A 13,719-nucleotide genomic window follows, 5' to 3' on the forward strand; every position below is an offset into this window, starting at 1 on the left:
CATGTAATTCTCATGAACAGAGATAAATCACAGCGAACAACCAAACTTCAGGTGGAACATCAGACTCATTACCATTCTGAAACAAGCGGGCGTTCTTTTACACATGACTACAAGGGAAAGCCAGTGACTGTTAGCTGAGTGACCTCTGAAGCCATTGGCCTCTGTGAGGACAGAGGAAGAGCTCTTTGCATCAAAGGTTCACAGAGATGTTTACTCTGCAGTTGAAAGAGAGGCCATCTTCCAAATATCTTAAATCTCAGCAGCATCCAGTGAAACTCAGGGAGTTTTCAGCCTGCAGGTATGTTTAGTGAGTTGGATAGCTAGCTATTTCATGTTCAATCTGTCAAGTCATTACCATTTCAACACTGCCTGGTGAAATCCACAAGTGTTAAGATGTAATATTGTGAAAATTCATAGTGTAAGAGACCAAATTTTAAGTTAAAACCAAGCTGCAACCCCTTGTGTCGATAAATGAAGCCAATGCAGAAATGCAAAAACCTGCAGTTCCCCGAGTGGCCACTAGAGGCTGGCTCCAAAAGCTGAGAAATCCCCATCAGGACCCATGTTAAATCCTGACAGAAGAGATAAACATGTTTACAGCCTGGGACATAAGCCTGGGAGGGTGAATATTCTAATAACTCATCTGTTTTGATTATATTTAAGCTGAGAGGGATTCATAAATTTGAGTTATTAGGGATGCAGCTGAGTTGACTGACAGATGGAAGGGTTGTAGCTGGTTAAGAGGGTTTAAAGAAGTTCAGCTCCACCACTGTGCCTGTTTTTAGTTTGCTCAAAAGTGAAAAACATGTAGAAGCATCTTCAGGTCATGTGTCTTTAGAGTTTGCATGTTGCCCTGAAACAAAGATGTAACCCTAAATGTTCTCCAGGCAGTTAGTAATGCAAATAAACAAAAGTGTGTTTGATTATCTGGACCAAACTTTATTTATATTCCTCTCTTCCAGAAGTTATACACATACATCCCCTCTGTAATTCTGTACATTATTGTGTAACGTTTCCTGCTTGTTCCCCAAACACTGTAACTCTTCTTCGACCCCTCAGTGTGCCGAAAGCCGAATTTATGTAGCAGCTGACATTAATTACGTATATGCTGACACAACAAAAAGACATTGTACTTGATTCAACCTGATACTTGGCACACACAGTATCAAACTATCTCTGTCACTGCACATGTAGACTGCTTATCATACTTCCATTAGTCAGTGAGACATGTTATTATAGACTCTAAAAGCACTATGTGTCCAATAAGCATTCAAGGTGTGGAAGAATCTCTCTTTCACTGACTGTACTGACTGTTAAGCCTAAATCAGTGTTCATGGACAGGCTGGGGCTCAGGTCTTCGGATGATGATCCCAAGAGAGAGCAATTTGCACATCTCAATTTAATTTACCACACAGTGTCACGGATGGAAAGAGAACCAGATGGTTAAAGTCTATCTTCGCAACTCTCTTTGCAAAACAGTGAAGTCAGCACCCAGAATGTTTGGAAATATAAGGCTAGGTGCAATACGCACATTAGTTCTGGAGAAAGTGAGCATGACACCCTCAAGTCAGCACCGAGGATGTGGGAGTGTAGTGGCAACTTTTAGCAAAAACCTTCTTGGCCACTTCTGCAGGACGTGATATTTATGACTCGTGCTTTCTGAATCAGGTTTACTCAAAAATTAAGTCATGGGTAGGGATGCACCGATCCCACCTTTTAGTTCCCAACACCGATATCAATACCTGGGCGTTACCGATACCGATACTAGCCGATCCGATCCTGGTATTGATTTAACAATCTCTATTCCTTAATGTGAGGATAGAAACATATTTTGGCAACTTCAGGCTTTTCTGACTTGATGGTTAACTGTACCTGGGTTCCAAGTGCTAAACCAGAGGATGGAATCCCTTAATTTCATGGATTCGGAACAATTAAATCCAATAATGTCTGTTTTTTCACACTTTGGATCCACTAATAGAAGGTTTCTTCCTTCTTTGCAGTCGGCTACAGCTGACGTAAACTTCTTCCTTTGGGCTTCCATTGTTTTTTTCAGCGCGACTGCCATCCGCCGAAACATTACCACTGCACATGTTGCAGGTTTCTGTCGGAGTTGTTAGCAAAAGAAGCGTGACATGCACCTAAACTGCAGAGCCTCTGTAGTTATCCTCCATCATGCTCCACCAGACAAAATGCACAGACAGGTCGGCGCTGATGACGTAGGACGCACATGGCTGTTGGAAACACAGAAAAGCATAGAACTGAGATGAATAGATCAGCCATATGGATCGGCACTATATATCGGCCCCTTGTCACTGATATCCGATCTAGCTTTTTGAGTCCGATCTAGCCGAAACCTGATACCAGGATCTGATCTGTGCATCCCTAGTTGTGGACTCATGTAGCGGGTGGCCCGAGTTCGAGTCTAACCAGCAGCTTCCTTCCCAAATGTCACTTCCCCACACTCTCCCAGTTTCCTACACTATCCACTGTCCTCTCCTCTGTAAATAAAGTTGTAAAAGCCCAAAAATAAAACCTTTAACCAAAAAAAAAGAACTTCTCTAGTCGCTATTAACTTCTTTTTCCTCAAAAATACAAAAAACTATAAAAAACAAACAAAGCTATGATTAGAAAATATGTTGCTCCTTGACCTGCTCGGATTAAACTTACTTTGCAGCACACATGCTCGGTTGCTTCAATCAGCAGCACTAATTACCTGCAGCATGACGAATTACTCTATGGCTCTAACAATAAGGCTAGATGCAATACACACATTAGTTCTGCAGAAAGTGAGCATAACACTCTCAAAAGTTTGAGCATCTCTGTCCTGAGCTTTGTCACATACGAGGACGTGGGAGATTTTCCTTTCAAACAAAAACCTAGAGGAGAGAATCAACATGTTTCTCCTGTTTACAGAGGCTTTTTAAAAATGTTTATTTGTGTAGCAGCGTGGATTGACTTAGTAAACAGATGCCACACTCTACAACATTTATTGTCATAGCTAACTTCTAGTAGCTGTCCAAGAGTGGCCTGCAGAATAGTGTCCATGCACCTTACAGAAACTCTGTTATTGTTAAAGTAAAGAACAGTGAACTGAGGGAACAAATGAAGGAGTGACATTTTGTTTCGTTCCTGAAGTTGCTGCCCAAGTTTTTAATGCTAGGTTGAAAAACTTGAGTAAATTCAACCTTTATCATGTATAATTAAAGCACTTTATTTTTCTAAAGATTGAAGGACTTCTTGTGCTTTGCAACCAGCACAAGTTGAAGGATATGATTGCATGTTTCTTAATGTGAAGAAAATAAAAGAGTTGCATTGAGTTTGGAGACAAAGAAGAATCCAGCGCAGACACCATTGTGTGGTTTGGTGCTCTAGCTGCATACTTGAATAACCGGTAGATCATTTCAGCTTGTGTTGGATGTATTTCCTTTACGATGCTCATCTGTTAAACAGGCAGTGATCTTGATGTACTTCCCGACGCCTTGGCTCACTAAATGAACTTCACAGCCGCTTGTTTACAGCCCTCCACATGCATTTAATTCTGCAACGCTGGTCATTCTGACTTTGCGGTTCAGTCAATGTAAAGAAAGGACAACTTAAAGCCTCAGTGGTTCCCATGGACGGGGAAACATTAACCCTTCATGGTCATTAGCCTCGTGAGCCGACTGTGAATGGGCGGACAGAAACCCACTTAGACAAGAGGGGAGAAAGTAACTCAAAATCCTCTCTGGTCTTGGCAGAGGCCGGTGTCAACTGCTGCGTTGTTGTGCAAAGCAGATAATGTGATTTCCGGACAAGAGCTCTCTTCACACCTCTCTGCAGAAGCAGCCCACTGTGAGATAAAACTCTTTAAGATGAACTCCAAGAGGGTGATTCTGTGAATACACTGGACCAAAGCGCTCACTCAATAGAGCCCGGATCCATTCAGGCGAAGTCCAGGTCCATTAAAGAGGCTAAAGCCTGAAGCAGGGATGACACAGGAGGACACTGCATGTCTCTGCTGCTTTACTCTCCTACAGACGGTGTTAAGAGGTGACAGTCACTATACAGCAACTACACTATAGCTGCTTTATAATGACAGACTTAGGACAAGAAGTTCAGCTGCTGCTGGATTTGATACTGCTGGTTTTCAGGGTAACAGTCGTGTTAAAGTATGAAATCTAACTTAAAAGTATTTTAAAGGTGTGTTTAGGCAGAGATTAAACTGTGTGCATGGCAATGGAAAGTCCAATCCTGTGATTAAAGCATGCAGTTGTTATTTGTTTCTTGCATGAGTTAAAAGAAATAGATTTGAGTGTAAAACTTGTTCCTTTGCAAAACCTAGAAGTTTGCAGATTTTACTGACATTTTGAGATTGCATCAGAATTAGACTCCCATTCAGAAAGCAAGCTTTATGAGAGTTGTTTGCATGAACTCTTGCTGACAGACCTGACAAAAACATATATATTCAAAATATTTAAAAAATCTGGATCCCTTTACAAGTATTTTCACATCCTTTTTGACTCATTTAATAAAGTTGCATGACAAGAAAGTATTTTATGTTGTTTTCATAGAGCTGTATAGGGTTAATCAGAGTCAGCCTCTGTGTGATGTTGAGAGAGAGATGAAAAGCTGCTCCGAAGCTGAAATGGAAAGTGAGTCGATCTTTTAAAATCTTAGAAATCTTTGCACCGTTTTGAGCTGAGCCTAAACTTTATAACATAAAGTTTATGCCAACAAAGTCCCTGTAGGCTGTTTGTGCTTCCCAATGTCACAGACATGTCAGCCATTATTTTAAAGGCTATATCTCAGGGGGAAATTTAAGGGAGGGAGATTTTACTGTCCGTTTAGTGTCAAATGTTCATGTGTAAAATAATGCTTACATATATTTTCTTCTCTTTTACTTTTAATACACCTTAATATCCCCTCAGATCGGAAGGCTCCTCTTTCCAGACACCCACTGCTTAAAGTTCTGTGTGGGTTTCATGGTAACAAGGGAATAATCTCAAAGTTTTATTGTTACTTTTTAAAGGCAACATATCACCCATTGTCAGTTTGGCGGACGGATGTCCCTGACCTCAGCCCTGACTTTGACTGGAGCAATGTTTGGAAGATGGTAAAACAGTCTTCAAGGAATCCCAACCATCAATTAATACACCTTAACTTCATACACAGGACTTATATGACCCCTCGTAGACTCTTCAGCATGAAACTGAAGCCTGACCCAAATTGCACTTTATGTCCATTAAGTGTAACTGGTACTTTTTACCATATGATCTGGGAATGCCCTGGTGTGGCAACTTTTTGGAAAATGGTTAAGGTAAATTTGTCCCTGTTGTTACATGTGTTTATACCGTTGCCTCCTTCCGTCTTGATTTTAAATGAGTTACATCAGCTGCAGCTTCATGGAGCTCAGAAACATGTGTTTTTAGCTTGACGGCTGCTAAGAAGTTGGTTGACACTAGCTGGAAACACCCCTTACTGCTTACTCATAAACAATGGTTATTAATGTTTGTTGATATTGTGTATTTAGAACTGTCTACAGCTCGCATCCATGGAGCCAAAGAGGACATAACTCAGCTATGGTGTGCTACAGTGGACGATCTTAGAACTTGCTGAACAGAGCAATCCCCCTCACACACAATTTCTCTTACATACTCACATACACACACCTACATCGACATAACTTCACCACATTACCATGACATATGAACTCTCTTTTGCTCTGCGCTACGCTCCCAACTTGCGTCCTGTGGACCAGGGCGCAAGCCCTCGGATAGAGCAAACATGCTGCGCAGCCATAACGTGGCGGACATGCATCCGGTGGACTTCCCGGGTTAGAGGTACCACACGTCCATCCTGTTTTTAGGCTCTGGGTCCTGAGTCCCAACAAATATCTGGAAAACACTAATATGACCATGACCCCTGATTTTGTATAATCCCTGTCCTGGTTTTAGCAGAACAGAACAATGCACCATGCCTGCAACACTGATTTGTCCAATCAATGTCATTGCCAAAGCTGTTGTTGTTTTAACAAATAGTTTAAAATCCCTGATGCATCATGAGTTCAATGATGATTTATTTATACATGTGCCAATCAATCACAGTGTGCAGCTGTTGCTCAGCTTGCCCAGCTCTTCATACAGACAGGCTCTGCTTCGTAACATCAGGTAGGCTGGCTGTTACGCCAAACAGGAAGTCAGCTTTTTCCAAAGAGCTCCAGAAGTTTCATAACTTTCCTTAAATAATATCCCGGTGGAAATACTGACGTACAAAGCCATGTTAGGAAGATTAATCCTAATGTTAGCTTGCTGGATTTTAAACATGCTGTTTTGATGTTTTAACAGTTTTCAGTGTCTCTTGTCTCAGTTACTGGTGATCAGTTACTGAGAAGTTAAATGAATGTGAGTCCATCTTCAAACCTGAAACAGCAGTACAGCACTGAAGCAGCATTCAGAGCCTCCCACCCAGAGAGAGACTTCAGAGGGAAGCTGCTGTGGTGTGAATGTGTTAGAAGGGCGGAGGAGCTGTGTGGGACTCTGGAAAATAAGAGTAATGACTGACTTAAACAAGCTGATTTAATTTCCAGACACATTCGATTCAAACCTTTTTATTGATGTCATACAACAAGTCACTCCTCCTGCCTCAGAGTCTAATTGTTTTTATTATGAGGAGAAATTCGACATAGCTGGTCACTGTGTGAATCATGAACTGGCTTCACCCTGACACGCCCGTCATTATAAACACATGTTACTCTGCCCGGCTTTGTCAGAACTCTTGGAAAGTCTTGAAAGTGGAGTGAAGACTGCAGACTTCACAGAAACATCATTATGTCAGGCTGAGTTAGAAGACGAGCGGCTGAAGATGTTTACTGTTTCAGTTTATTCCACCGCTTTATCTGTTCAGAAATTCAACCTTAGACTATTTCATCTTTTTGTGGCTTATGTTTTAAAGTAAAAAAAACACATTAAAGTGGAGAGAAAGGGGCTTAAATTGTGTTCCTCAATGAAGTCTTCTATTGCACTGAGCAATGTGCAATTTCTATGCAGATATGTAGCTCTTTCTAATACCTTTTATTGTCACCCTGCGAGCTACCCATATTGGTAGTCGAGCTCAGCCTAAGTTTTGTTGATAGTAGTGAGGTATGGACGAATCCAGTGGCTGTGACCTGTGCTAAAACTTGCACTACCCTCTCTACTGGTCTCTTGTTGTCCTGCATCAAGAAGCCTTTAAATCAAATTAGCACTCCTCAAGTTTTATTTACCTGATAGTATACCTCTGCTTTCTTTGAATTCATGAATAAGATCTAAACCTGCTCTCAGTGGAGTGTAAACTCTAAATAAAGTCCTTGTATCACTGGGTACAACTTCAACACTTACATGCATGCATGTCACTTTGCATCGCAGCACCTCGCACTGCCTCGCATCACAGCGCCTTGCATCGTCTCACCTCCAATCGCATCGCATAGCCCTGCATCGCATCGCCTCGCATCTCATCACTTTGCATCACCTTGCATCGCATAGCCTCGCATCGCATAGCCTTGCATCGCATCTCATCACCTTGCATCACATAGCCTTGCATCACATAGCCTTGCATCACATAGCCTTGCATTGCATAGCCTTGCATCGCATCTCATCACCTTGCATCGCATAGCCTCGCATCGCATAGCCTTGCATTGCATAGCCTTGCATTGCATAGCCTTGCATCGCATCTCATCACCTTGCATCACATAGCCTTGCATCGCATAGCCTTGCATTGCATAGCCTTGCATCGCCTCGCACCACATAGCCTTGCATCGCATAGCCTTGCATCGCATAGCCTTGCATCGCATAGCCTTGCATCGCCTCGCACCACATAGCCTTGCATCACATAGCCTTGCATCGCATAGCCTTGCATCGCTTAGCCTTGCATCGCCTCGCACCACATAGCCTTGCATCGCATAGCCTTGCATCGCCTCGCACCACATAGCCTTGCATCGCATAGCCTTGCATCGCCTCGCACCACATAGCCTTGCATCGCATAGCCTTGCATCGCCTCGCATCACATAGCCTTGCATCACATAGCCTTGCATCGCAAAGCCTTGCATCACATAGCCTTGCATTGCATAGCCTTGCATCGCATAGCCTTGCATCGCAAAGCCTTGCATCTCATAGCCTTGCATCTCATAGCCTTGCATCGCATAGCCTTGCATCACATAGCCTTGCATCGCAAAGCCTTGCATCACATAGCCTTGCATCGCATAGCCTTGCATCGCAAAGCCTTGCATCTCATAGCCTTGCATCTCATAGCCTTGCATTGCTTTGCATTGAATAGATTCGCCTCGCATTACCTTGCATCGCATAGCCTTGCATCACATCGCATAGCCTTGCATCGCATCGCATTACCTTGCATCGCATCGCATAGCCTTGCATCGCATCACCTCGCATCGCATAGCCTTGCATCACCTCGCATTACCTTGCATCGCATCGCATAGCCTTGCATCGCATAGCCTTGCATCGCATAGCCTTGCATCGCATTGCATAGCCTTGCATCGCATTGCATAGCCTTGCATCGCATAGCCTTGCATCGCATAGCCTTGCATCGCATAGCCTTGCATCGCATAGCCGTGCATCGCATTGCATAGCCTTGCATCGCATAGCCGTGCATCGCATAGCCTTGCATCGCATAGCCTTGCATCGCATAGCCTTGCATTGCTTTGCATTGAATAGATTCGCATTGAATAGATTCGCCTCGCATCACCTTGCATCGCATAGCCTTGCATCGCATCGCATAGCCTTGCATCGCATCACCTCGCATCGCATAGCCTTGCATCGCATCGCATCACCTCGCATTACCTTGCATCGCATCGCATAGCCTTGCATCGCATAGCCTTGCATCGCATAGCCTTGCATCGCATAGCCTTGCATCGCATAGCTTTGCATCGCATTACCTTGCATCGCATAGCTTTGCATCGCATAGCTTTGCATCGCATTACCTTGCATCGCATCGCGTAGCCTTGCATCGCATAGCCTTGCATCGATAGCCTTGCATCGCATAGCCTTGCATCGCATAGCCTTGCATCGCATTGCATAGCCTTGCATCGCATAGCCTTGCATCGCGTAGCCTTGCATCGCATAGCCTTGCATCGCATAGCCGTGCATCGCATCGCATAGCCTTGCATCGCATAGCCTTGCATCGCATAGCCTTGCATCGCATAGCCTTACATCGCATAGCCTTGCATCGCATAGCCTTGCATCGCATAGCCTCAGATTTTTATCGTATCTTGTCTTATCTTTTAACTTACGACACTAGTCTGGTCTGCCTTGTTTTGTATTCAGCATGCTTTGCGTATGGAAGGGCTTGCTTGCTTCTTGGAGGGCAATCTATTAATTTAAATGCTGTAACACAATAGAATAACTCTCTCTGCATATACACTGGACACAGCTCAAGTTACAGATGACAAATAGGTATAAAAAGTGTGTCTAAAATTGTGAAATGAGACCACCAGAAGATACATCAGAGGGCAGAATCAAGTCTACAAAGTATGTTGGCTAACAAAACTTGTTGCTTCAGATTCACTGCAAAGGAATAGTCAAAGGAATAATGTATGCTAAAAATTAAGTAAATTTGAAATAAGCAGCTGTTATTGACCACGTTACCCATAATACCTTAATAAGTTGATAAAAGCTTGATGTTTCACTCCCCCTGAACAGTTAAACAGTCTTTGCTGCTTCAGACCTTCAAACCTGAAGTCAGTTATGTAACAGAGAGGGAGACTCACGATTTACAAAGAGATGGTTGTTTAAACTTTTAAAGTTCAATAAATAAACTTGGCAACACATTGTCAACAGTGAGACCACAGCTCCACTAAAACTCAAACATCTCTGTCACACTGTATAAATACTCTCCATCACTCAGGATTAAATCTCGTCCTTTCTTCTGTCTCTTCTAATTTCCTCTCAACTCTTTGGAAAGTTTGTCAGAGAAACGATGACTCCGATTCTTCATTCAATCTTAAAATAATCTGAAGTTTACGTTTTTATGACAGGCCGAGTCTTCTGATCCGTGTTGTCTGTGAGAAACAAAGGTGGGAGAAGAGTTTCGTTGCTATAGTGCTGCAAAATATTTAGCTTCCCGTCAGCAGTGTTTTCTGTTAACCATAACAGCAGCTCCTAACCTTAACCTGGCCGGCCGTCTCACCTCCGTTTATGAAGACGGTTTGAAGCTTTAAGTATGACATAACATGAACAATGAAACCGGTAAATCAGAGACACTCATCAGCTGCGTTTCTGTTGTTTGTGTTGTTTTGATTGACACTGAAAAGATATGATGAAATGACAAATACTGGGTCAAAAAAGCTGGGTCAACCTTGGAGAAAGCTGGCACACCCGTCCTTGTTTGTTTTTGGACATGTAGACTAAACCACATCCTGCTGCAGGGTGAAGAAGTCCATACAGCATACACGCCATACAACAACATCTAACTGAGGTGCTGAGGAGAAATGCAAAAGATCAGAGTCATCACATGATCAGTTTCTCTGCTGGACAACCAAACCTGGAACTCTTCAGCCAGAGGACTCTGTTTTGTCTTCACGTTGAGAATCCGGCTCTGAATGTGTTTTGAACGCTGATCTGAAACCTGCTGCAGCTTCAAAGACGACCTTCGGTTAATGAGATAATTGTGTTTGTGTTTTTAGCTCGCTGCCCTCACAGGCCGCTCTGAAAGACAGACTAAACTTACTCTAACAGGTTTCATCTATAAAAGCAGAGAACAAAGCACATCTGGTTCACTGGCTCTCAGGTTCAGGCTCGGTCTCTTCAGGTGAGATCTAGAGGAATTCAGAGCATGTGGATATTTAGAGGAGAGGATTTTTTTTAAAGGGGATGGACACCTGCTGCAACACAAGACCAGATCTCAGTCTCATAATACTGCAGTGTCTCTCCTAAAATGCCCTTTGACCCTTGTGTGTAGCAATTTTTAAATAATTTGAATCATGTTTGAGATTCAGGCTTCTTTAACATCCAGCATCCAACAAATCAAGAAGTTTTCAAATCTGATGTAATGCAAAAATGCATCACTGTGCAATCACATGGCCTTCTTTTGAACCTTATCAGGATCCCTTTGGTGGTTTTAAAGTAAAAGGAGCACACCTCTGATTTAAGTTTTCATTTTAAATATCTTTAATCATCAACTCTGAGCATGGTGCCGATTCCCCAAAGGAGTTAGGAGATGTTAATTGATCTTTAAAGGTGACATATCACGCTTTTTTCATCAATATATATTGGTCTAAGAGGTCCCCAAAACATGTCTTTAAAGTTTATGCTCAAAAAAAACACTTTGAAATCAGATTTTGGCATGCCTGAAAAGTCCTCTTCTTCAGCCCTCCTCAGAACACTCTGTTTTCTCTCTGACCACGCCCCCTCAGGAAGTGGATGTGCCCTCGGCTCTCCAGCACGTTGATCTAATGTTTACATGTTGGCTGAATAGACACGGCTGCTCACAGATCACGTTACTTCAACCCTCTGAATCTGATCCAGAATCTGATCCTGACGGAGAGTCGCCTGCAGCAGGACCTTTCTGAAGGATTGGTCACAGATTTAGTGTTTCTTGTTGTTTTATTTATCAGTATGTAGACGTGTGTCTTGGTACACAGCTACGAACATGTAGCTATGTGGCTATGCTAACTAGCGCTGGCACTTATCCATGATAAATAAAAATCATCCACTAGATCTTCAAATCTGCAGACGTGGGGAGTAAAACCGACCTCTACCAGAAAGGCAGCAGGACCTTTCTGAAGGATTGGTCACAGATTTAGTGTTTCTTGTTGTTTTATTTGTTAGTTTATAGACGTGCTACAGCTACAGCTACAGCTACAGCTACAGCTACAGCTACAGCTACAGCTAAAGCTACAGCTAAAGCTACAGCTACAGCTACAGCTACAGCTACAGCTACGACATGTAGCTGTGTAGCTATGCTAACTAGCGCTAGCACTTTTCCATGAAAAATAAAAATCATCCACTAGATCTTCAAATCTGCAGACGTGGGGAGTAAAACCGACCTTTGTGTTTATTAAGACAGCCTACAACTAGCATGCCTCCCTCCTAAGCTCCTTGTTAGCACACATGTGTGCAGGGAATGAAAAACAGAGGAGGGATTCAGTATTATTTTATACAGTCTATGGGCTGAACAAGCTCCGAGCTCTGACTCCGTGACAGACCGGATATTGTTGTTACGTAACAAAAACACGGAAGTCTGAAACGGCTCGTTTCACACACATTTACAGAAAGGTGGAGAAATCAAAACAGGGGCAGAATGGATTTTTTTCATTCTCGGGGGGTTTGTAGACATGCCAGGGACACATATTTCAGGTAGAGAACCATTAAAAAGTCCATTTTGCATGATATGTCCCCTTTAAATCCAAAAAGACACAAAAAAGCCTTCCTAATCTTAATTTAAGAATCCGTGGGATTGTGCAGAGCGAAAACATATAACTTGATATTAATTAAAGATGGAGAAGATCTCCAGTAAGTCCATATTACTTTACATAATATCAACTCTACATTATTGATATTAGCTTCACCTTCCATCCTCAAACCTGATATCAATATGGATCACTGAACACTTATCTAGGTCAAATTTTTGGGGTGAGAGCGTCCAGACCTGAGAGACGTCTGTCCAACAAAGCTTCAGGCTTACTGGGCAGACGCTTGCCGAGCTGGGCGTGTTATCACAGCTCAGCCGGGACAACGGAGCTTAAATCAGCAGAATACCAAAATGGATGAATGAATATGTTTTCATCTGCGGTCATGCTTCAGCTGAGATATCACGACTGTCTCATCTCATGTGATGGAAGACTGCGCGGCACGGCAGAAATCTGCTGTAACAGATACCGCTGGAGCAGAGAGGGGCGTTCAAGACACAACACATCCATCCAGTCTGTCACCTCGTGATGAGATCCACTGAGGGGAACAAATGTGTCTCTTATGTATGAATCATGACTCAGCACACGGTTTTATTCTTATACATGTATACTTTATTTTATACAGCTAGATGAGTGTATACATAGTATACAATACAAAGACAAAAGTAAAAATTATATTAACTGTACATGATGCAAAAGAGAGAAAAATAAAACTGTACAGTATCATCTTTTAGATGATACGACTGATCCCTGTGACCCAAAAACACTGGAAATGAAATGGTTAAAGACGTTTTAAAGTCTTAAAGCTGCGATTAGAGAGTGAACCAAGATTTGCACGACTCTTGCACCAGTACACAGAAGTTATTTATCACGTGAAGACAAATGTCAGTGTTATTTTCACCTTAAAGGCACAGTGAGGAGTTTTCATGTTGTTGATTCTGGCGACCACTATATACAAATTCTATAGAGCTTTTCCGGTATGAAGACTACATTTCCCATGAGCACCATCACCCTCTGTGCTAAAGATGTGTCAAATTTGTTGTTGAAGCACATGAATGAATACAGATCTTCTTTTTAATCCTACTTTTGACTATTTCAAACTTGGCTAAAAGCTCCTCACAGTGACTTTAACCAATTGAAGAACTTGGTGGTGCTATGATTTCTAAATGACAGACAGTAAGAGGCGGATGAAGCCACTTTGATGTGACCCTTCATCTTTGGGTCTTTTCATCATGGCCTTGAGATTGGTGTCTCCCAAATTCCCAGTGACTTCCAAATCCCAGATAGCTACACCAAAATAAAAACCCTGCTGCTGCTTCATCGTTTATTTTACTTTGAATGGA

The sequence above is a fragment of the Notolabrus celidotus genome, chromosome 14 (assembly GCF_009762535.1).
Source record: "Notolabrus celidotus isolate fNotCel1 chromosome 14, fNotCel1.pri, whole genome shotgun sequence".
Taxonomy (NCBI): Eukaryota; Metazoa; Chordata; class Actinopteri; order Labriformes; family Labridae; genus Notolabrus; species Notolabrus celidotus.